This window comes from Equus caballus, chromosome 10, assembly GCF_041296265.1.
Source record: "Equus caballus isolate H_3958 breed thoroughbred chromosome 10, TB-T2T, whole genome shotgun sequence".
NCBI lineage: Eukaryota > Metazoa > Chordata > Mammalia > Perissodactyla > Equidae > Equus > Equus caballus.
This window is the reverse complement of record NC_091693.1, coordinates 13,716,567-13,741,981: the sequence shown is the minus strand read 5'-3', so window position 1 is coordinate 13,741,981 and position 25,415 is coordinate 13,716,567. Positions and strand designations below refer to the sequence as shown.

Below are 25,415 nucleotides of genomic sequence, written 5' to 3'. Positions count from 1 at the left end.
TCATCATGGACTTCTGGCCTCCAGAACTGTGAGAAAGTAAATTTCTGTTGTTTAAGCCACCAGTTTGTGGTATTTTGTTATGGCAGCCCTAGCAAATGAAAAATCTCCGTCATTAGACTCTGAATCAGTGGCTCAGTAGTCATTCAGCTACATGCTTCCTGACCCATGGTAGGCACTTGGTAAATGTTCGTTCAGTAAGCGTTTGGACAAGTTGTCTAGAGAGGGCCCTCAGAGATCATCTGGTTCAATCCAGGTCTCCTATTTCCCAGACTCATGCCCTTTCTGCCACACAGATGGAGGGTGTTGCATAATTTCCCTGAGAGCTGGTTTCCAAATGTTCTCATGTGTTGTTTTGAGTGCTGTTAAAGTAATATAAACAGGCATCCGTAGCCCCTGCCATGCCAACTGTTCTAATAGTTCACTCTCACCTGACCTGTACTCCTAGTTCCAGAGGAAAGCCACAGAATGTTAGAGCGAGAAGGAATCTTGGATATTGTTTAATTGAATCCCTTCATTGAGAAGTTTTTTTCATTCTAAATGTAATATAATTATATTAGAGAAAATTTGGAAAGTACAAATAAAGATATCTTTACTCTTACCACGTGTTGGTATTTTGGTGTTTTTCCTGCATATGATTTTCTGTATATAGTGATAACCATAGCTCGTGAGCAAATTTCTTTTTGTTCACTTTATAAGCATGTTGCTTTGTTGTCTTCATAACAGAGATTTGTAATGACTATATAACTAACACTCCCAACAAGTATATGCGCTTCACACTCTCATTGCAGAATATTTAGATTGGCTTATTTTTGGATATTGACATTCTTTCTTCTTGTAACTGTTTTCCAAATGTTGGATTAATTGTTTTGGGCAAGATTCTCAAAGTGGAATTAGTAGGTCAAAAGTTAAGAACAGCTTCGTGTTTCTTGATATCATTACCAAATTGCTTTTAAAAGGATTGTACTAATTAACTAAATCACTCTCTCTTTTTTTTCCCAGATGGTTAAATTGAGGCCCAGAGAGAGCAAATGAAATGCCCAAGTTCACAAAGGTAATGGTTACACATCTGGAGCTAAAACCCGGGTCCAAGATTCTTAGTCTGTTTTTCTTTTTTTAGAAGATTTTTTTCTTTTTTGTTTTGAGGAAGATTAGCCCTGAGCTAACATCCACTGCCAATCCTCCTCTTTTTGCTGAGGAAGACTGGCCCTGAGCTAACATCCGTGCCCATCTTCCTCTACTTTATATGTGGGATGCCTACCACAGCATGGCTTGCCAAGCGGTGCCATGTCTGCACCTGGGATCCGAACTAGCGAACCCCAGGCTGCCGAAGTGGAATGTGCGAACTTAACTGCTATGCCACAGGGCCAGCCCATTAGTCTGTTTTTCTTTACGCCCTTCTGAAAACCCTAATTTCATGGTATAACTGACAATGAATCTGCATGGCACTATAATCTAATGTCTCCCAATCCTCCAACATGTATGGATAACCTTTATGATTTTTGCTATAGCTTGTACCACTTCTACTGTTATTTACTTCATGCTTTTTCTTTAAATAAATTTAATTTACAAAACAGCCTCATCCTATGCAATATTATCTGTGAGATTATGGGTATGATATATGCTTAGATTTTTTTCTAACATGCATTCAAATAAACTTATAAGTATTAAAGTAAAAGCTAATTTATGTTCTACCTAAAATAAAATTTGGAAAATACTGATCCAGTGGGAGAAACATGGACTTTATATGCAGACAGACTTGGGCTCAACTGCTTGTTCTGTCACTTAACTCTGTAGTCTTGGACAAATCACTTAGCTTCTTTGGTCTTTGGTTCTCTGATTTGTAAAATGAGGATAATAGTAACCACCTTGCAGAATTAGGAATAAATGAGCTACTGTGGGTGCCCAGTGCTCACTGCCCCAGTAGGTGTTCAGTACCTAATGATTACTGTGGTTATTTTTGCGGACTTCTAGTTTTTTCCCAAGAGAGAGTCTCTGCTGAAATGTTAGGCTTGTTAGTTTCTGCTGACTTGTATGTGTAAAAAAATGACTTCCACTTGTTAGGACTTGTGGTAGATCTATCATTATTTTGACTTCCAAGTTCCATTACATATTAGCTTTGTGATTTGGGACAAGTTACTTAACTTTTCTGTGCCTTATTTACCTAATTTGTAAGATGGTGCTAATAAATAGCACGTTAGTGTGTGTATGCATACATGTTTCCCAATTCTGTCCACTAGAGGGCCTAGAAGCAATAGCAACCAGTACAATGGGCAATATCTAGTGTCCTGGTTTGTGAATGCCATTCTCCCATCAAAGGAACCAGTTAACATCCTTGGAGAGGCTTCTTCCAGGACTACGGCAGGAAATTTCGTACAAGATGAGCCTGGAACATCTTGTGGTGTCAGAAAGTCAGGAACTGCTAAACAAATCATATGTCAAAAAGACACAGAAGCCTACTTGAAGGAGCTCTCAATGGCTAATTTGGGGACAAAATGAGCAACATAATAAATAGTGATAGCAATGGATTATAATCCATAAATATTCATGAGTCTTTACTTATATAAATAAACAATTGAATAAATAAATAAATGGGAGAGAAGGAACAGCTCTTTCTTAGGGTAGAATCCCAACTGAGAAATGTAGAAGGAATGATGGAAATAGAAAATCACTGTTTGGGTAATACCATGGTAATACTTGTTGTAGGCAAGAATCATCAATGGACTTTAAAAATTAATGGGAAAAAGTATGATGAGAAGAAACAGGGTATTTGCACAGTCTCAGAGTATCTCTCCACAAGATACTTATTAATTACAATGGGAAAATAGTAACTTTCCAGTAGAGAAACCTGGCAGACAGCACTTAACCAAGTGTTCAAAGTTAACATCACTGGTAATGAGAGTTATCGATATCATGGGTCCTCTGATGGGATGCACTGAGAAGGCACACATGACTTCTGTGGTATTTTTGCCAAAAATATATAATCTGAGCTTAATCGTGAGGAAATATCAGACAAACCCAAACTGAGGGACATTCTACAAAATAACTGACCAGTACTCTTCAAAAATGTCGAGGTGATGAAAGACAAGAAGGCTAAGAAACTACCCTAGGTTGGAGGAGACCAAGGAGACATGATAACTTTATTCAGTGTAGGATCCTGGATTGGATTCTGGACCAGAGAAAGGACATTAATGGGATGATTAGCTAAATTTGAATATTGTACATTAGTTATAAGTATCGTATCAATGCTAATTTCTTGGCTTTGATAATTGTATTATGATTATGTAAGATGTTATTTGAAAAACTGAATGAAGGATATGTTGGAACTCTGATTATATTACAATATTTTTTAAGTCTGAATAATGAAAAGTTAAAAATAAAAAACTACATTAGATTTCTGTGAGGACAGAATGATACAATATGTGTGAAGTGCTTAAACAATGCCTGCCACATAGGATAGCTTAACACATGTCAGCTATTTATATAAGTAATTTTATAATTAATAAATAATATTATAAGCAAAGAGTAATCTACTATCATAAGTAATTCATTTCCTAACATTCTCATATATTCTCCCCTCTCCCCTGTGAAAAGCATATTGAGCATGTATGTATTTATTTCTTAATTTTAATTTTTTTTTTTGCTGAGGAAGATTCACTCAGCTAACATCTGTGTCAACATTCTTCTATTTTGTATGTGGGTTACCACCACACATGGCTCCATGCATGGTGTAGATCCGTGTCTATGAACCTGGATTGCCAAAGCTGAGCACACTGTACTTAACCACTACCCCACGGGGCCTGACCCTGTATGTAGTTATTTTAAGAGATAAAACTAGATCAGAGTTTCTTTTTGGGGGGTAGGTGGGGGGGGTGTCATTTCCTCTAGCCAGACTCCGTCAGTGTTGCAAGAATTGAGCTGACAGCTCGGATCTGATATGGTTTGTAATCATGCTGCCTGGCAGCGCAGTGAGCTTTCCCCAGTCCAGTGTCCTTGTGCTCTAGAAACTACTTAGAAATTCCACTCCCTCCATTTATTGAAGCCTTACTAGGTGCACATTATAGATCTTTTAATCCTCACAACAATTCTATGTGCTAATGGTGTTTTATTCATTTTGTGATGATAAAACGAGGCTCCAGAAAATTATGCAACTTGTTCAGGATTGCAAAGTAAGAGGCAGAGCCAGGATTTGGATCTAGGTTCCCCTGACTTCAAGGCTGAGTCTAAAGGTCTAGGTAAGTCTAAACGTGTAGATCTGAGAACTACTGATGTAGAGCAGTGGTTCTCAACAGGGGAGTGGCTTCCCCCTCCAGGGGACATTTGGTAATGTCTGGAGATATGTTTGACTTTCTTAACTGGGGGAGAGGGGTGCATGGACTGGCTGCTGTTGGCTTCTGTGTGTAGAGGCTACACAGTTGCTTATAAACATCTTACCATGCACAGAATGGCACTCTACAACAAAGAATTATCCAGCCTCAAATGTCAGTAGAGCTGCTATCAGACCCAGGTGTAGAGTTTTCCATGGGCAGTATTTTGAACTTAGAAACCTGAGGACTTATTCTGTCACTTAGCAAATATTTACAGAGTGCTGTGCTGGATAATGTGAGGGATATGGAAACAATACACCAAATAGTGCCAGCAAGGAGGTTACAGTGTAGGAGGGCAGGGGGTGGAGGTAGGAGAGGCACAGCAACACCTGCAGTATAAGGCCGAACATGATCAGTGCAGAAAGAGTCAAGCTAGGACTAAGCACGTCCACAAGAGGGAGAGCTCACATCTGGTCGTGGGAGGAATCAAGGAAGGCTGTGGGGAGGAGGTGGTTTTGAGCTGGGTGTATGACCAAAGTAGAACTGGTAGGAAAGCACAAGACCTGTTCAGCGAAGAGCTAACAGTCTGGTTTAGGTGCAGCATAGAGCATTGGTTAGTGAGTGGAGGGGGTGGACTGGAAAGGCAGATTGTGGCTAGAGCTTTGAATGCAGTCTGAGGACTCTAGCATTGGTGTCTGTCATAGTGATGGAAAAAAGCCTTCCCTTCCAGAAAGGTGTCTAAGCCCTAGCGCTGTGGGGCCCAGCAGCTTGCAGAGAGCTCTTTCTACAAGGGAGAGGAGGTTTGATATTTGGGTGGAATATGGTGAACTTCTGATTTTAAACCCTGAGCCGTTGGTGAGTGTAACAAAGCTGTTTCACCTCACAATAGCCCTTGTGGAGATGGTTCTGTCAAGTAGAAACGTACATGGGGATGAGCTCTCTTCTGCGTGGTTGTTCTGCTAAGGGCTGGGCCACTTGAGCTGTAGCGAAACTGGAGCCCATTTGGCACCCCTAACCAAAGGTCTGCTTTCCAAATGGTGAGCTGTTAAAACTGAGGTTGGTATGGCTGAAGCTTCAAATATGGAAAACTAGGATTTTTATAATTCTTACTTGATCATTAATTAGCATTAGGAATTGTTGGTGGTGTGTCTGGTGCAGTATAAGGAATAAAAGCAAGGACTTCCGTATCTTCTATGAGGGTATGATTACCTTTGACAGCTTTACACCACCACCAGCAAGGTTGGCCTGGGAGAAATTCATTACTCTTCTGGAAAAGAGATTGTGGGACAGGTAAGGGAGCAAGTCTTTGTTGAGCCAGTACTTTATTTTGTTTTATTTTTGCCAGCTACAGTTTCAGGCATTTTCATTTAACTGTCACAACACTCTTTGATGTAAGTACAGTTTTCTCTATTTTGTAAATGAGGAAGTGAGCATTGAAATAGGCTAACTTGCTCCAAATCCCTCTAGCTAAAAGGGGCTACATTTCAATTCATGTTTTTTGCCATATTTTCTCCCCCCTTGTTCCCCTTTATAGAAATTAATCTTACTTATTTGGATTTGGGCTGCTAGAGACCACAGACATGAGCATTTTGGCAGCAACAGAAGAAGGGAAGAAATTAGAACTTTCATGGTGACTGTGGTGCTCCTCTAAATCACTTGAAGAATGTGTGGAAAGTTCCCAGCTCAAGACTACCCTCTTTTTGGGATGGCTCAGGTCTCAATAACTGGCTTGGTGGTCTGTGCTTTAATCCCAGGCCAGTGTTCCCATTAGAGGGGAGAACAGTGGAGTGACGCTGGCCTTGTTATGTTCCAGGTTGGACCAGGTGCTTTACAGGAATCTGGGAGGTGAAACTGGCCAAATAACAGAGATGAAGCATTCTTAAGAACATAAGATGGTGACTGATAACCTGGCAGCAATACTTGTTCCCTTCTCTCCTCCTTCCTGCCTCCCTACCCACTAGTGTTTTCTGACTTCTTCCCCAAATCTTTTTGTTCATTTGGATTTCCTTATGCCTTTTATTTATGCCTTATAGCTTAATATCTGGGAGGAAAGTGAGTAAAAATGTTGGCAGAAGAGAGGATAACATGGTCTGTTTCCACTCTATCCTCCCTGCTGCCATCCTCGGCACAATATCAGCAATAGTAGTGTTGTTGTTTGGGAAGTGGCCCTGTCCTCATTGTAGACAATTTCCTCCAATTCCGTAGTCACATGAGGTGGGAATCAGAGAGGATCAAGGAGGAGAGGCTGTTCTCTCTTGCCCAAAACACTGCCCCTGGAGCAGTGGGTCGCACAAGGCCTCCTTCTTGTTCGTCAGGAAAGTGGCTGTGGCTTAGTTGCTCCAGCCTAAAGGACAGGGAACTGGGTTGGTGGAAGATCTCCAGGGCTTCAGGCCCAAGAAATAAGGTTTGAGAAGCAGGAACCACAGGAGGGAAGGAGCCCTTTAGGTGTTTGCCCAGCCTGCTGGGGCTCTTGGCTCCAGACCTTGTTTGGAAACAGCCAGGGCAAAAGAAGGAGGTAATACGACTTGGAGTGAACATGTAGGTTACAGAACATCAGCACTCACTAAACCTGACTCCTAGTCCAGAGACTAGGAAACAAGCTCAAAGGAAGAGGAGAGGTAGGCTTGAGTGCTGGGTGATATTTTTGGGGACAGAGGGGACAGTTAACAAGGAGGTCCTCCCCAGCATCCTGCAGGCAGGAGTGAGAACAGGTGGTGTGACTTTGTTTCACCTAAGAGGGGGGAAGAGGCAAGGCATGAGTCATGCCCTTATTGATTTTTGTTTGATCCTTCTTACCCTCTCCATTTTCATGTTATCCCTGCCTGTTGTCAGGTTGGGAGGTGATTGTAGACTTTGCTGCCACAAAGTTTGTAAAGCATGCAGGGGGCCAGACACTGTGGTCAACAGCGGAGATTGTCCTTAAGTTGAAGGCTTGGGCTTGGTCTTAGCTTGGTCTGATACAAATCACTGATGTGGCTGCTCTCTGGAAAATTCTAACAATTCCCTTTGTCCTCAGGAGGCTGAAGAGTAGCTAGGGAGATGACATACCTTTCATAAAATCTTAAGATATAAGTGGAACCAAATTTCAGAAGTGACAGGAGTTCATCATGGAGTCAGAGTAGCTCAAGGGTCTCTGGGTCAGTGCAACCTGGGCCGGGACTTGCCGGTGGGGTAGGTTTGGTTTGGTGGAGGGCAGATGAGAGGGCCATGCAGAGAAGGAGCATGGAGCTAGTTGGGGGGATCTTTGATGGCAGGGGCTGGCTTTTGTTTTTTTTGTGTTCCTGAACTTACATAGGGCCTGGCACTTTGGGAATACTCTATAAATGCTTGTTGAATGGAATGACATTTTTGTAACACTTTAACCAGGCCTGATGTGTTAGAAAGCATGTTAAAGTGCATTCCTTTATCAGAAAGAAGATTTTACTCATAAATGATCACTCATACACATGGAACCTGAGGGAGGTGCTTTACTTTTCCCATTGAGTTGCCATCAGTCCCCTCCGAGGCTGCTCAGGATCAGGGAGCTCCTCAGACCTTCCTCCAGGTGCCCTAGTCTGTTTACTCCTCTGCTCTCCCCAGGTCCCAGCTCCCCGTCAGGTCACCTATTTGATTTTCCCCTCCACGGACTTGGGGTGAGGTGTTGGGTCCTGTGTACCATGGGAGGGGGCTTCAGGTTCCTCAGATCCATTGATATAAAACAACCCCAAGACGAATGGACTTTTCTCTTGTTAATATTCACAGTTACTTAGAACCCATTTCTAGAACAGTATTTGTGCCAGCACGGTCTCTCTGAATTACAAGGAACCCCCACCTCCGGGAGGGAGGTAAGGGGAAAGTGGGAAGAAAATATTGTTCTGCCACAGCTATTTGGTCTCCCTACTCTACAGTGTACTTAGCAGACATTCAGAAATATTTGTTGATTGATTCCATGATTCATGTTGCTCTAATAATCATTTATTCATACATGCATTCAGTGAACATTGGGCACCTAAGGTGTGCCTGGGTATTTGCCAGGTGGTGGCTCCCGAGAGGAGTTAAGGGGTGATGCTGTCTTTGAGGAGCTCTCACTATACATGTAGACCCATGGAGATCTAATCCAACAGTCCCATGTTACAGAAGTGGAATTAAATCTCAGAGAAGTTATATGATTTGTTCAACATCACGCAGTCAGTTAGCCTCAAAGCCACAGGACTAAAAGTCAAGATTCCTGACTTGCTAGAATTTCTGTTAGTGTGCAGCTGCCTGGCTGCTGCTTGTGCACATGTGGTGAACACTAATAGGAGAGAGAGGACATTCAGAATGAAGTGGGAGCCTCTGACACCTTGGGTTAGCCAGAAGGAAATGTCCAATCCAACCATGACTGCAAAAGGACTATCTGGACAGTTGCTTTTTTTTTTTTTTCCACTTTGAGCTTGAATGAGGAAAACTGAGCTGAGAAAACTAAGAGTGGAAGATTTTCGTGGAATTCATGAGATGGGCCAAAAAAGTCTGTGTTTGTCTCTGTCAAGGTGTTTCTCACTGAACTGTAATGGGGTGGCTTTGATTCAGGATTCCCCCATAACCTAGAGCTCAGTGAGGTCAGGGACCATGTCTGGTTCATCTTTGTCTCTCTAGTGCACAGGACATAGCAGGTTCTAATAAATATTTCCTTAAAAATAAAACTGAATAAGAAGCATGCACCTACACAGGTATGGGAGGCCTGAGCAGTATGAGTAGGAAAAGCAGTATCCTCAAATGAGCTGAGTGGTCTTTGGCTTTCTCCATAGAGGTGTAGCGCCCAGAATGGAGAAGCAGGTGGTCCTGTGGCTCTGCTGCTCTGGTTAGAACACTCCTAGAATTCAGAGTTTCCCCTGTGGTTGATATACTTCACTTGCCCACTGGAAAGTGACAGGAGGGTGCAGGGACTTCAGAATATGTCATTTGGGAAATGGCTGAGGGAAGATGGCAGGGGTGTATGGTGGTTGCTCACAAATGTTTGAAGGTCTGTTGTGTGAAAAAGTATTAAACTTATTTCAGTGCCTACGCAGAGTAGGACTAGGATTGATGAGTATGCGTCAGACCCATTTTGACTCAGGAGGAGAAAGAATGACACAGTGAAATTAGTTTCCTTGGAAAACTGAGGTTTACTGGCAGAGTTCCAGCAGGGGCTGGATGTCTGAAAATAACTGTCACAGTGAATTTTTTGAAGGTTACAAGGGCAGAGGTTGGCTTGGAGCCCAGGTATCACACTGATACATTTTATTAGGCGTTATAAAAACTGCCCTTTGAAATGCGACATTATGATGCAGGCTGAGCTGTGTGTGACAGTTACTTCCTGTCATTGTGGATGGTTGTGATTCTCTTATCTAATCTGTGACTTGGACTTCACCCCCTCTGTCAGCCTTCCCCCTCCTTTACTGGTGAGAGTGGTAAGACTAGGTGCATTTACTGATCATGGCCACAGGAGGCAGCGCTGCCCCACTGGTGCTCCTAAAACCTCTCTATCTGGATGTGGGCAAGTCTGAGAGGGGAGGTTAGGATTAGGAAAAGAGCACAGATGAAGTGAAAAGGGAAACATTCTGTGTTTTGTTTTTGTTTTTTCCTGTGAAGTGACAGGGTTGAGGTGAGTGTGAACAATTTGGAGAAGTGTCTTGAACTTTAATGTGGCTTACAGATCACCTGAGGATCTTGTTTAAATACAGATCTGATTCTTCTGGTGGAGACTGAGATTCTGCATTTCTCATAAGCTTTTGGACGATGCCTTGCTGCTGGTTGGTGGACCACACTTTGAATAGCAATGCTTGAGAGGTCATTTAGAGGTTAAGTCTCACTTCATCCGATTTGTGGCTGAGGAGAAACTGAAGTCCAGATAGAGAATGTCACTTGCCTGATGTAGCCATGACTTTATTGCATAAGTCTTTACATTTAAACCCGAGCATCTGACTCTTAGTCCAGTTCTTGCTCCACTATATTCTGTGCCCCTCTTTACCATTGTTAGTGGCATCTCTGTAGCTTAGGAACCCAGAACTCCCATTTTCACCCCCATCCCCTTTGGTCTTTGCTTGAAGGCTTCACTTTGGTTACTCTCTTACTCAAAACTTTCGATGGCTCTTCTGAAACTAGAAGACCAAGTTCAAATGTCTCTGTCTAATTTTCATGGCTGTACAACACAAGGTCCCACGTTAGCAAGCTTACCTGACTGCACTGTGTCTTAACCCTGTCTTTCTGATGTAGCCATCCCTGCCCCTTCCTCTTCCCTAAACATACTGTGTTCAGTCCTCTCTCAGTGGTAGTGGTATTGGTGTGGGCTTTGGAGTTAGACATAGCTACTTTCTAATCCCAGATCCGCTACTGACCTTGGCAAGTTACTTCACCTTTTGAAGGATCAGCATCCTCCTCGGAAATAAGCCCATATGGTGGTTGAGAGGAATAAATAAAATAACAGATGCAAACCCACTCTCATTCCTGAAATCTCCTTCAAAACTAGCATCTACAGTGGTGCCTAATATCTCGTTCCCTGTGCTTCTATTTCTCTTTGTCTCTGTTTCCCTAAGACTTAACCATTCAAAGGCCTAACCTGCATCCTGCCTCTTTCCTGAAACCTTTCCCAGTCATTCCTGACCTAGTTGATCCCACCCTTCTATAAATTATTTCATCCATGTGTTAGCATTTAATTATGTGCCAGTCCTCTCAGTGAGACCCCACAGAGACACTTGAGGGATAATTGGCTGTGTAATAATTGAGGGATAATTGAGTTAAGTCTTTGTTAGTACACCCAGTGTGTTCGGGCTGCCTTCTCTTTTGTCACTATTGAATAGCAGCAGCTCCTCCTGCACCAGCAACATCAGGTGCTAGTAGTTTGTGGATACTTTAGGGCTAGTTCTCATCAGGGTCCTTCCTGCCCCCAGATTTTGGTTAAATTGGTGTTTCTCTTTGCATGTTATCAGATAGCCCTTCTAAGGGAGGTGTTGATGAAATCTCTTCTTGGAAACTCCAAGATAATAACGCTAAGGAAGTTGAGCACAGTGTCATTGCTTCAACAACCTAGTGACAGGAGATGTGTACAGTTTGCTATTCCATGGAATTTACAACAGGGTCCTTACTCCCTTACTCCAGAAGAGATTAAGAGCAAAAGACCAAGTAGGGAGGGTAAGGTTGTTTAAGGGAGGTCACGTACCTCTGACCCAGATTCTGTGAATTATTCCTTCACCCATCCGAAAGTGTTTGTGTTTGCATGTGTGGTGGCATATTTATATCACATAATGCATAATTTCCTACGTCAGTGGCAATTAGTAGCTCAGGTCAGGCTTATGACAGTAAAATTATATGGTGTGTGCTTTTGCTGCAGCAAAGGTTTTTCTGAGGTCTGGAGAGAAAATAGACCAGGAGGGCTGGACACTTCACTGAGCGTCCTGCCTTCTCCTCTTATTCAACGACAGTCTACTCATGCATCACTTTCTCAATGAGGGGCTTTCTGGCCTTTCCTTTTCCCCAACTGTGGGTCCATGCTGAAGTCTGGATATATTTATCTTTGCCTGGAACTGGCTGTACTTTTACAAATAGAGGCCCAAGGACTGGCTTCTTTGCTGATTTCCAGGATTCTAATCTTCATTGACTAACCTGGTGGTTTCTGATGCGGGGTCGGTGAGCCGAGGAGTCGAAAGAAAGATTTCTTAGACTCTCAAGATCTGGCAGTAGTGCTCTTTTATTTAGAGAATAGTGTAGCATGGGGACAGGACCCATGGGCAGTCAGAGCTTCTGCTGCTGCCGCTTCTGCTGCCCCCGCTGGCATGGGGACAGAGCCCATGGGCAGGCAGAGTCGCTGCTGCTGCCCCCGCTGGCATGGGGACAGGACCCATGGGCAGGCAGAGCTGGTGTGTGGGGACAGGACCCACGGGCAGTCAGAGCTCCTGCTGCTGCCCCTGCTGACATGGGGACAGGTCCCATGGGCAGTCAGAGCTTCTGCTGCTGCCCCCGCTGACATGGGGACAGGTCCCATGGGCAGTCAGAGCTTCTGCTGCCCCCAGTTGAGGGTTAGAGCTAAATTTAAGGCATAGGTATATGATTCATCTCTTTACAAGACAAAGGAAAGAACATGAAAAAAAGTTAAAATGGTATCAGTGCGGGTGGGGTCTGGTCATTGGGTGATCCCATGACTTTTAGACAAGAATCAAATCGGATTAAGTAAAGGTCAGAAGCCACCACCCTAAACCAGTTACATGAGATTGCCAGACAGCAACCAACTTAAGTTCTTGCCTTCCCCATTAAGAGCTTCTAGAGATAAGACCATTCCCCCTTCTTCCTGGCACAGAGAGGGAGGCATCTTCACAGATAGAGGTTTCCCTTAGAAATGTAAATGTTTCCCAACAAAGGAGCAAACAAATTCCACTCCTTGGAGCCTGAATCTCATCTGTAGTTTTAAAACTAACCAGCCTAAAAATCCTCATCATCAGCCATTTTAAAATTAAGCAGCCTAAAAATCCTCATCAGTTTCCATCCCTGGTTGCTGCTTAGAATCACCTGCAGCGCATTTAAAACCTACCAATGCCTGTGCCTTATCCCCAGAGAGTCTGAATTTTTTTTTAAAAGATTTTATTTTTTCCTTTTTCTCCCCAAAGCCCCCCCAGTACATAGTTGTATATTCTTCGTTGTGGGTCCTTCTAGTTGTGGCGTGTGGGATGCTGCCTCAGCGTGGTTTGATGAGCAGTGCCTTGTCCCCCCAGGATTCGAACCAACGAAACACTAGGCCGCCTGCAGTGGAGCACGCGAACTTAACCACTCGGCCACGGGGCCAGCCCCTGATTTTTTTTTAAAATATTTTATTTTTTTCCTTTTTCTCCTCAAAGCCCCCCGGTACATAGTTGTATATTCTTAGGTGTGGGACCCTCTAGTTGTGGCATGTGGGATGCTGCCTCAGCATGGCGTGATGAGCAGTGCCATGTCAGCGCCCAGGATTCAAACCTGCAAAACCCCAGGCCGCTGCAGCAGAGCTTGTGAACTTAACCACTCGGCCACAGGGCCAGCCCCAAGAGTCTGATTTGATTGGTGTAGGGTATGGCCCATGCATTGGTAGTGTTGGAGAAGTGGGAGAATTCTCCCTTTTCCCTTAAGATTCTTATGGCTGGTCAAATATTTAAAAAGGCAGGTTATCAGGAGAAAATCAAACAAAATTTAATGGCATGTATACATGGGAGAAACTCAGGAGAAACTGAGTAACTCAGCCAATTGGCCGAGGCTGCCTGTTTAAGTATCTTCAGCTACAGACAAGGAGGATCTTGGGGATAGTGATTTGGGGCTTCAAAGGGGAGGAAGGCAACTCACATGGAAACGGAAAAGCAAATGTTTGGTAAATAGAACTTTGATAAGAGTGGGCTTAGCATGGATCCTCCCAGTCTACTGATACCCAGAGTTATCTATGGTGAAGGCTTGTTCTGGGGACAGGCCTTTATTTTAAATTTCTTTTAGGCAGTTAGGCGGGGTAAGGGGGAATGTTCTTTCTGAGTCTTCTGGGCCTTTATTGTCTTCAGCTTGAAATAATCCGCATACCAGAGTGGCACATATTGGGGCGGCCTGCCCTGAACCCCATCAGTAGTTTAAAAAAGCTTCCTCATAAAATAGTCATTTTACATTGGAAAAACCTTAGCCAAGTGTTCAAAGTTAACATCACCAGTAAGGAGAGCTATTGATATCATGTGCCTGATATGATGGACTGAGAAGGCACAGCATCACTTTGGTGGTATTCTTGCCCAAAGTGCCTAACCTAAGTTTAATCGTGAGGAAATATTAGATAAGCACAAATCAGGGTCATTCTACAAAATGGCCAATACTCTTCAAAAATATTAAGATGATGAAAGTAAAAGAAATTCTGAAGAACTGGCCCTAATTAAAGAGACTGAGGAGACAAAAGAACTAAATGTATTGTGTGATCCTGGGTTGGATCCTAGTTTAGACAGGGGACATTAGTGGGAAGGTCGATGAAATTTGAATAAGATCTGTAGATTGGTTCATTGTATTCTATTGACAAATAAAAATGGCAAGCAATAGGATATATTGGAGAATATGAGGAAGCCATTTGGTATTAACCTAATTCGGCCTGACCTTGTTTTTCCAAAAGGGCCTGACCTTGGCTGTTGAGCATGCATTGTATATCTGCTTTAGATATTCCCTATGACAAGAACAAAGGCCCTTGAGATAAAGGTGCAACTTCCCTCCCCCTCCAACGTTGTCGTCTCCTTAAGGATTAAGCATCTTTCCTTAGGCTAGAAACTGATTGCTGTGCTCACCTGACTGGCCAGCTGGAGACAATAGACTTGCCTCCTGCTCCGCCCACCAAGATAGCAGACCCACTACCTGCTGTCTCCATCAAGTGCTGTGCCGACAGGGTAATCTTGTGACTATTGTGGGAGGGACATTTCAATCATATGTGAAACACCCTGTTTGGGGGTATATAACCACTCTGTGCACACCACTTCTTCAGTGCCCTTTCTTCCTTTGGGAAGAAAGGCCCCGGGCCATGGTCCTCAGATTTCAGCTCAGAATAAACTCACCCAAATTTTCATTTATAGATTGGTTATGGATTATTTTCATGGACACTATCAATGATAATTCATTAATGTTGATAATTATACTCAGGTTATCTACAGCCTTGATATTTGGGAAGTTGAGTGAAGGGTATATGGGAACTTTGACTATTTTTGGAATACTTTGAATGTCTGAAATTATGTTAAAATGAAAAGTTAAAACAAGAAAAGAAAGAAGCTTCCAGGTAATGAATGAGTTGCCAGAGTTGAGAACCACTTCCCTAAGTCATCTTGCCTAATACTCTCAGAGTAATCTTCCTGAAAATGCTATTTCATCCTGTTCCTGACCTTCTCAAAGCATTCCAGTGACTGCTGTCATCTGCAGGATGAAGTTCAAATTCCTTAGGCTGCCATTCAAAGACCCTGTAGCATGGCCCCAACTGTTCCCTTGATCTATGCAGTAAGACTTGAACCTACATTTTACTTTCTTATGTCTGAATTGATTCTAATTCTTTTCCTTCTTTCTATAATACCTTTGCCCTTGTGGGGGATCAGAATTGGCCACCCCAAAGTGTATCTCTTTGGCATGAGGTTTATTTTGGGCTGGTTACTTTTAAAAACTGCAGACATGAGAGAAGCTCTGAAAAGTAGAATGTACCCTTTGTAAGAGACATTTAAATTTCTGAGGGAAATCCCCTTCTGTAAAGGTATCTCTCTCTGTACCAGGAAGAAGGGGGATGACTTTATCTCTAGAAATTTTTATCAATGTGGCTGGCAAGGACCTAAATCTGCATGATAACCTTACTCTTGTTTCCTGTGCTTTTCTGGTAATCTCCCATAACTGACTCCCCCATCCCCAACATCCTCCTTTGTTTTCAGCTGAAGATAGTATTTAAGGGAACAGTGTCTGCCATTTTGGCAAATTACCCAGTTTCTTGGGTTTCTCTCATGCATACATGTTACAAAACTTTGTTTGATTTTCTCCCATTATTCTGTCTGATGTGCGTTTAATTTGTAGCCCAGCCAGAAGGACTCAGAGGCTAAAGGATTCGTCTTCCTCCTCTACAGTTTGGAAACTTGAATGGGATAAAACTTCACTGGCTGGACACTGCTCACACCTGCACTACTGCAGCTGAGAGATCTTGGACCCCTGACAAGAGCCAGCAGGAGGGAAGAGTTCTTACCACATCAGTCTCCTGGATCTCTGCCTGCAGGGTCCAATAGAAGGGAGAGTGGTGAGTTTTTTGGCTTTTCTTAATTTAGGTTAGCAGGAGAAAATATTGGTGAAGCTAGCTTCTTGGACTCAGCAACTCTAGGAAATTTGGTTGAGTACTCATTGGTTGTAGATTGTTTTCCTCCCAGAGATAGTATTTTTCCTTCTCTCTCTTTTTTCTGTCATTTGTCATAAGACACAGGCATCTTTATAAGGCTGTTGCCCGGGAATATGCTCATGAGGTGAAAGCTGTTGCTAAGGGCATCTTGCAAGCCAAAAGGCCTAAAATATGGTGGGCAGTTAAGAGCCAGTGGGGTGCTTGGTAACTCAAAAAATCTCCTGTGAAAGGAGAAGGTGGTCATGAAACGGGGTAAATGACACAAGTCCTCCTGCCAACTTCAAGAAAACTTTCGTGCAATGACAAGGTATTCTGTAAAGCACACAGGATCCCCAACCCTGCAGCATCTCCCTCCTAGGTATTAATTTTGCTCCGAGAGACCCAAGGGTTAGCAAAAGCTGTTAATGTGCATCGGATGAGATTTTCCTTTTGTCTTGTTCTGTGTTTTGAGAGCTTGGCTTTGTGACCTTTTTGGTCTCTGCTATCCAGAGGATGCATGAATTGGTACACATCTCGTTAGCCAGTTGAGTAGACTGGAGTTCCAGGTCACACTCTTTGTCTGGCTGTGTGAACTCTCAGGGGAGTTTGTCATAAGGGGTCCCAATTGCTTTCATAAGGGGTCTTTGTTGTTTTAACTTTCATTTCTTGTTGTTCAATGAAGGCCTTTGCTTTGACTATTTTTAAGATTGAACTTTCTGAATCTCTTTTGGGGATGCCTCTTGTATCCATGGTTAAGCTTATTGGTATGAGTTGCTGATAAGATCCTACTCATCAATGTGGCCAGGTGATGGATTGTTTAAATTGGAAAAACTTCTAAATTGGGAAAAAAATTTGTGAGAGCTCTCATCATAATTTTTATTGGTACCTATGAGAAGGCTAAATTAAAAAGGAAATAGAAACAAAAATAATTACTAGCCTTAAGACCCTGACTCAGGTTACAATTAAATTGAGAAAATGTAAAAGTATAAGTGTTGATAAGGTTATAAATGTTGGAATGTTTGAGCTGATTTTATACAAAGAGGTTATATCAACTTTGCCTGAGTATGTTTTAAAATTGTCTGACTGCAAATGCTTCCTGTTTCCAAAATTATAAGACCAAGACCTATTGATAAAGTCCTAATGAAAGCTATGAATACAGGTATAAGAGTTGATGGAATTCAAATAAAATTTTGTAGAAAAACTGGTATGTTTATAGGCTTTGTGTGAAGTGATTGTATCTTTTTCCCTGATTGTATTATAGATTGTATTGTGAGGATAGGCATTGTGTGTCACTTGGGAAAGAGAATATTTCCCATGCCTGATTATAAGACAGTATATAAATCTGTCCTTCAGACAGTGTTAATTAGACTTACTAAAGGGAAATCAGTAAGGTTGCTTGAACCCACACAATATGAGACAAAAAGAGGAGGCTAATATCAGGTGCTAATAAAAAAGGATAATAAAGCTCCCCCATCAAGGTAAATTGGTCTAGTATTAAATTGTACACTTAGAAAGAGACCCTTTGTTAAATGCTTTGTGCAGACTTTTAAAGGTATGATACCTTGTTCTGAAAATTTTAGAACATACAACTTTGATTCTCCTCTTATGTTAAAAATTTCCCTGATATAGGGGCTGGCCCAGTGGCACAGCAGTTGAGTTCACGTGTTCTGCTTTGGTGGCCCAGGGTTTGCCAGTTCAGATCCTGAGTGCAGACCTATGCACTGCTTGTCAAGCCATGCTGTGGCAGGTGTCCCACATATAAAAAAAGTAGAGGAAAGTGTGCACGGATGTTAGCTCAGGGCCAATCTTCCTCAGCAAAATGAGGAGGATTGGTGGCAGATGTTAGCTCAGGGCTAATCTTCCTCAAAAAAAAATTTCCCTGATATAAAGAAGCAATTGGAAGGGTGTAGTTGGAGGGATGGGTCAGACTCTTTTGTCGGACTGTAGTCCAGTTCTTTGGGTGACTGGAAGCAACTGTCTTTGTCTTGCAAATCTCTGCAAGGCTGGATGTATAGCTCTAGAAAGCAGTTCAAAGTTCACCTGTCTTTTGCCAATCCCAAAGCCTCTCCTATTCCTCAAAATGCTGCTAGATATTGATTGAGACAAAAGATTGAGCCATTAGAAACAGATAAGGCAAATATGCCCCGGAAACTTCATCTTGAAGAAAATGTGACTACTTGCTCTGTGCCTTTATGGTGCAGATTTTCTACTCCCATCTTCTCTGGGCCTTGAGAGCCATTCTTTGAAATACAAATATTTCTCATAGACTAGTGTGTTTTGTTTTGCACCTGATTCATAAAAAAAACTTGACGTTTCTGTGTCTACCTGTGTGTCTATATGTGTGATATTTTACCTCAAGGTGGTATTGCTAAAATTAAGAGCTCTGTTTAATTGACTGAAAGCAAGTGCTTACATGTCTTTGGTGAATGAAAGCTTAAGTTTGTTGGTTTGATTAAAACAGACATGTCTTCAGAATTATCAGCATTGGATATGATGCAGATATGCAGCCTGAGTTTAGTAGTTAAAAAAGCTCATGTTATCCCTGCTACAAATTTGCCAGCATAATAACTTAGAATGATAGCTAATTTTATCTAATGTCTCATGAAGTTTTCATGGGTAATCTAGACATAATTGTTGGGAACAAATGATTTAGATGTAAGTGAGATAAGAGTTTAAACTTTTAGCAATAATTATATTTTATGACATGTATTTAATAATTTCCAAAATCTCTCTAGTAATTTGAATCTTTGAAGTTTTGCTCAATTAAATGATGAGAAATTTGTGGAATATCTACATTATTTCTAAATAAGATAAACTGTTAGACATTAATTACTAAATATAAGTTTGCCTACTTTTGTCTTATTACAGAGAAACTAAAAGGTGTTTGGGTCTATTGGTAAACATGTCTTGTGTTTTATTAAAAGATTGTACTAGGGCCGGCCCGGTGGTGCAGCGGTTAAGTTCACACGTTCTGCTTCTCTGTGGCCCAGGGTTCGCCGGTTCGAATCCTGGGTGCGGACATGGCATTGCTTGGCATGCCATTCTGTGGTAGGCGTCCCACATATAAAGTAGAGGAAGATGGGCACGGATGTTAGCTCAGGGCCAGGCTTCCTCAGCAAAAAAGAGGAGGACTGGCAGTAGTTAGCTCAGGGCTAATCTTCCTCAAAAAAAAAAAAAAAGATTGTACTAGAGAGTAACATGTTTCTGAAATTATAAAAAGTATTTATAAACTTGCCAAGCCATAGAATGCTAATGTAAAAGACAGTTTATAATTGCTTAATTCTTAGTTTTTACATAAAAATTAAGGTTTTTAAGGGTTAAAAATTCTAATGTGTGATTTAAGCTACTAGAAATTAATAAGGAAAATATTTTGTATTCAGGGAAAGTAAGATATATGTTTTCAGTAAATAAGGTATAAAGAATGGAAATATTTTTGTTTGTTTTGTTAAGAAAGATAAATTTGTCCTAAAGTACTGGAAGAAAAGAAAAAGAAGGCATGGGACAAGTTCTGAATGTAAAAAGAAAGTAATAGAAAGTTTTTAAAGAGGAATTCTAAGAAAGAGTTTTGTACATGGTCCAGTTGGCTAAGATTTAAATGAATTTAATTAAGTAAGTGAGTTTTAATATCAAAAGCAAACTGATGCAAAATTAGAATTTGTTTTTTTTCCCTGTCTTAAAAGGATGATTTTCTTAAACTTTTAGTCTGCTCTTGGTAAAGAGATTATGAAAGGTTTTTTTCCTTTGAGTAGTCTACCAGAAGGGTAGGGCTTTTGTGTTTTATCAGAAGTAAATTTCCTATATGGTTTCAATCAGGTCTTTAATCACAGGTGCTAAGGTTTTTCTTACAGCTATTTAATTCTCTACATTTGCCTAAAATCCTTTAACTGTCAGCATGGTTAAATGGATAACTAAGCATTGTTTCATAGGGACCTATGATATTGTGTGGGTAAGTGTTATTGATGTAAGTATTTTAAAAGTTATATAGCATTCCAGAAAATTCTAATCTGTCCTGGTTGTCAGTCATAATTCTGGTTATTATCTTAAAGGGTTGTATGTTCCAGAAATAACCAAGTTTCTTTGTTAATTGTCATTTTTAAGCCTTTTGTCATTTACACAGTTCTGTTTTACTCTACTTTTACAAATGTCTTAATCTACAGAGATTCATAGAAAGGGCTCTGACATTTATTCTAAAATACAGGTTTCTGACAAACTTTCCGATTATAAAATTGAACTGAGTAAGAAATTACAGAACTTGAATGGAGAAACTCATAACCCCATAAAACTGCTAACAGAAGATTAAGCTCAAAAATAGATTACACAGGACTGAATGAACTGATGAGGATGATTATAATTTTTATGAATTCATTTGAAATATTGCCAATTTTTAAATGTTTTGTTTTTCCAGATTTAAGAAAACCTTTTTCTCTTTACTCTCACACTAACTATGACTTATAGCAATTTGGTAAATTATGCTTTTGTAAACAAAATTGAAACATTTTATCTTTTTCTCCCTACCTGATCCCTCCAGAATTTGGATACTCTTGGTGAGTAAGTGTTGTTATTTTCATGGCAATATAGTTATTTGCATAAGTTCAGTAAGAATCTGTTCTCCTTATAACGGGACACAATTGGAAACATTGGTTATCTTATCAAAGCTTTGACTGGAATGTCACATTTGAGAGAAACAGGCATAGACTCAGATATGACCAAACAGCTTTTGGGAAACAAAGATTGGGCTTTATGGAATAAAGCCACTTGGAAATGTTGGCCTGCCTTGTTTACAGGATTCCTAGCAATCTTACTGGGTAAGTAAGGAAGGTCACTTATCTGGCAGGTTCCTGGAACCTCGAAATATTTTGGGGAGCTTGAGAAGCGGAAAATGCATGCAAATCTGTAGGTATTACAGGCTTTGTCTGATAAGTCCTTGGCTTTCCTGGCCTCAACAGGCCTTTGTTTTCCCTAAAGATTGGCACCTGGGCTAACAACTGTTGCCAATCTTTTTTTTTTTTTCCTGCTTTATCTCCCCAAACTGCCCCCTCCGCCCCCCCATACACAGTTGTACATCTTAGTTACACGTCCTTCTAGTTGTGGGATGTGGGACGCTGCCTCAACATGGCCTGATGAGTGGTGCCATGTCCGTGCCCAGGATCTGAACCCTGGGCCGCTGCAGCGGAGCATGCAAACTTAACCACTCGGCCACAGAGCCGGCCCCTCAAGAGGCCTTTAAAGTTAAATCTAAGATTCATTATGAAAAGTTCCAGCAAAGCAGGTTTAAAAGAGCCTGTATAATCAGGAGTCAGCCCCATGGCCCAGTGGTTAAGTTCATGCACTCCACTTCAGCAGCCTGGGGTTTTGCTGGTTTGGATCCTGTGCATGGACATGGCACTGCTCATCAAGCCATGCTGAAGCAGCACCCCAAATAAGACATCTAGAAGGACCTACAACTAGAATATACAACTGTGTACCAGGGAGCATTGGGGACAAGGAGAAGAAGAAGAAGAAGACGAAGAAAAGATTGTCAACAGATGTTAGCTCTGGTGCCAATCTTAAAAAAAAAAAAAAAAAGAAAAGAGCCTATATGATCAATTGCTATTCTTGTTGTACTTATGTAAATAATTGGGCCAAATTTATTGAAGATAGACTTACTTTACACACCAGTCAGTCTTAATTTGGCTATCTTTTGTAAAAATGGGGATGATTTTAGAGAGAAAAATTGTTTCAGTAGAAACTATAACGCACATTTGTGGATATTAGGTCCTAGTTCTGTTAATTGTCTTGAGGTTTTTGTTTTCTACTTGTAAACGGTACTGGATCCTGAATTCTTCTAGTCTCCTGAAATATCTGGCTACAAATCTCCAAACTAACATTAAAAATTTTTTTCCCATCATTTTTATTTGAAATCATTGAGAACTGAAACTACCCTTGTTCCTAAAGTCCTGCAAACTGAAGCTGGACAACTTGATATAAACTTAAGAGAGAGCACCATGATAGCATGCCTGTTACTGTGTAAGTCACTCAAAAGGATACTTGAACACTTGATGACATAATCAGAGACATTTTAAGCTGCAAAGGATGCTTCAACACTGACATCTAGAAATCTTCTTAACTGGCTGTCCTCTGAGCTCAGAAACTGGTTACAATTTGCTCCAACCACTAACCTTGTTTTCCTTTTTATTTCTATAGGAATACTTCTTACTAAATACCTGATCGCTTGTTTTCACAATATAGGCCTAACTTTGGGAGCTCACCTGCATCACCACCTAATAAAATAAATTTAACTGGGCTGATCTATTATCAGGACTAAGAATTGTGTTCAATTCTGGAGATGGAACAATATACCACTCAGCTTCTGGACTATGAAACTTCTTAAAGCTTCAAAGGACAGTGAAACTTCTTAAAGTTTCAAGGGCGAGATTGTGGGGAATCAGAACTGGCTATCCCAAAATGTGTCTTTTTGCCATGAGGATTATTTGGGCTGGTTACTTTTAAAAACTGCAGACATGGGAGAAGCCCTGTTGAGTTGAGTTTACCCTTTGTAAGAGACATTTGTATTTCTAAGGGAAATCTCCATCTGTAAAGCTATCTCCTTCTCTGTACCAGGAAGAAGGGGGCAATGACCTTAACTCTTATTAATGTGGAAGGCAAGGACTTAAATCTTCATGTTAACCTTACTCTTGTTTATTGTGCTTTTCTGGTAATCTCCCATAACTGACTGCCCCCATCCCCGACATCTTCCTTTGTCTTCAGCTGAAGATAGTATTTAAGAGGACAGCATCTGCCATTTTGGAAAGTTACCCAGTTTCTTGGGTTTCTCTCAGGTATACATGTTACAAAGCTGTGTTTGATTTTCTCCTATTATTCTGTCTCATGTGAATTTAATTTGTAGCCCAGCCAGGAGGACCCAGATGCTAGAGGATTTGTCTTCCTCCCCTACACCTTCTTGTTGAGCCTCCTGAATTATTCTTCATTCTAAGACCCATTTCAGATCCTGTCTCTTCATTGAAGCCTTTTATGAATATTTCTGCTAGAAGCAGTCATCTTTTTGTTCTTTGATTTCTAGTAGGTAGGATGGTGTGGAGTGAGAACATGAGCTTTAGATTCACAAATATGTGAGTCTGAATCCTGGTTCCATCTCTTTTCCCAGTTCTTGGATAAGGGAAAAGCTAATTGACTTCTTGGCGTTTGGGTTTATCATTTGCAAAATAGGGACAATGTTCCTGATGTCAAAGGGTCACTATGTCCATTAGGTGAGGTGTACATAAAAGTCCCTGTCACACAGTAAGTTCTCTACTCTTCTTGTGTGTAGGTCAGTGGTCCCCAGGGGGATTGTGGGTGGTGCAAAGGTTCTTGTTCAAATTTCCTGCAGAGCCTTTAAAAGATACTTGTGTCTGGGGGCTGGCCCCGTGGCCGAGTGGTTAAGTTCGCGCACTCCGCAGCAGGCGGCCCAGTGTTTCGTTAGTTCGAATCCTGGGCGCGGACATGGCACTGCTCATCAGACCACGCTGAGGCAGCGTCCCACATGCCACAACTAGAAGAACCCACAACGAAGAATGCACAACTATGTACCAGGGGGCTTTGGGGAGAAAAAGGAAAAAATAAAATCTTTAAAAAAAAAAAAAAAAAAAAAAAAAAAAAAGATACTTGTGTCTGGTTATCACTAAGATGACAAATACCCTTGAACTGAATTGAGTGCTTGGGGCTTTAAGGAATTTAACAGATCCCAGCCCCCCCAAATCCATCTCAGTAAATATGTGACCTATGGATAGAGAAATGTAACCCAACAGAGAAAGAGGGAGGGACAAATGGATATCTAAATGGGAGAAAGCTGTGATGCCCCCCACATCCACCCCTTTGCTCTTAGTCAGACAGCATTGAGCAAGTGTGACTCCTTAAACCATGAGTCCTGCAGAACAGCCCTTCTCTAATTTATTCCCTGCCCAAGTGATACGTACATAAGTGAGTCAGGTCCCCTATTAGCTGAGCAATTTACTCCCTTCTCTGTTCCCTCCACCCAAACAGCTCAGTGCTGGGTGCTCTAGTTTGGCTCCAGACCAAGGTCTCTAGTTGGTCTAAGAAGACAAGGCCAGGAGGGGCAGGCTGAGAATGATGTCAGATGCCAAAAGGCATGGAAAGAGATAGGTGGGGCTGCGATATTCAGATACCACAAACTCTGGGTGTGCCCTATGACTGTTTCTGCCTTTGGAGTCTCCTCTTCTTTGTGGCCATTGTAGGAACTCTGTCCTCCTTCTCCCTTCTCATTACGCTTTCTTTCCCTAGTGTACCCTTTTTATGGCTGGAGAATGGCTGTGCAAATAGCTGAGAATTCAGTAAAAATGGCTTTTCATGGGGACTGTGAACCTGTCTTTCCTCCTGAAGGAGATTGAGGTTCATAATAGCAAGCTTTTATGGAAGGATGTGCAATTGTGATAGTGTCAGGGAACAGGTGATACTGAACCCCTTAATCTCAAGTTTATGCGCCTGATGTTCAGTAAGCCAAACACTGAGACATCAGCGCTTTGAGACAGAGATTCATTTGAATTTTTCAAGACAGGCAAGTGGGAGTACAGGTTCTCTTAAATCTGCCTTAACAAGAGAAGAAAGCAGGGTTTTTTGTTTTTTGTTTTTTTTTAATAAAGCTAAGGGGTGTGGCAGGAGGAGTTTTGGAGAAACAAAGGGGGTAATCCATGTTTCTTTCACTCCCAGCAAGCCCCTGGGCAATCTGACTTCGGGGCTTCAAGGGCAGCTGGGGGCTGGTTATCTGGTGATCCTTGAAGGCATTCTCTTTCTTCTGTAAAACAAGATCATCAATCCTTTTGACCCTTGAGTTACCCTTCAGGCTAAACAGGAAAATAGCATATCGACAAGATTAACTTCTTTTCATAATAAGATTGAAAGGTAATTTTATTGTATATTTACAGTAACCTTCAGGTACCCAGCTTCACAGGTGCCTTAGTGAAGGGCGAGATGGAAAACAAAATGCCGACTGTTTGTCAAGTCCTGAAAATGCAAGAGGAAAACATTCTGGAAGGCAGATTTTATTCAGGAGACCTCAGAAATCTTAGGGTGTCTTCTGCCCAGTTTAAATTATGAACATTTATTCAGGTGGGAGATATGGTAAAATTATGGAGTTGTGTGATGTTGGGTAAATTACTTAACTTCTCTGTGTCAGTTTTTTTAATCTGTAAAAACAAGGATGATATCACTTATTGGATTTTTCAGTGAAGACTGTAGCTACATATAAAGCCCCTAGGATCCTGCCTGGCACATAGTGAGTGCTAAGTAAGTGTGAGCTATTAGAATTC

General features: G+C 41.5%; 1 protein-coding gene across 19 annotated transcripts in view; it reads left to right on the top strand.

The window, feature by feature from the left end:
- Positions 1–25,415, top strand: part of LOC102148130 (cell adhesion molecule CEACAM6-like) — a 436,353-nt gene that overhangs the window by 38,297 nt on the left and 372,641 nt on the right. For 8 of the 19 annotated variants that reach the window (XR_011422390.1, XR_011422414.1, XR_011422416.1 and 5 more), the window contains exons 2-3: positions 1,000–1,051; positions 15,872–16,038. The gene's annotated coding sequence lies outside the window, so the exon portion shown is untranslated. Of the gene's footprint in view, positions 1–999; positions 1,052–15,821; positions 16,039–25,415 lie in introns of all 19 variants that reach the window. The other 11 variants (XR_011422412.1, XR_011422411.1, XR_011422415.1 and 8 more) reach the window with 2 other exon arrangements.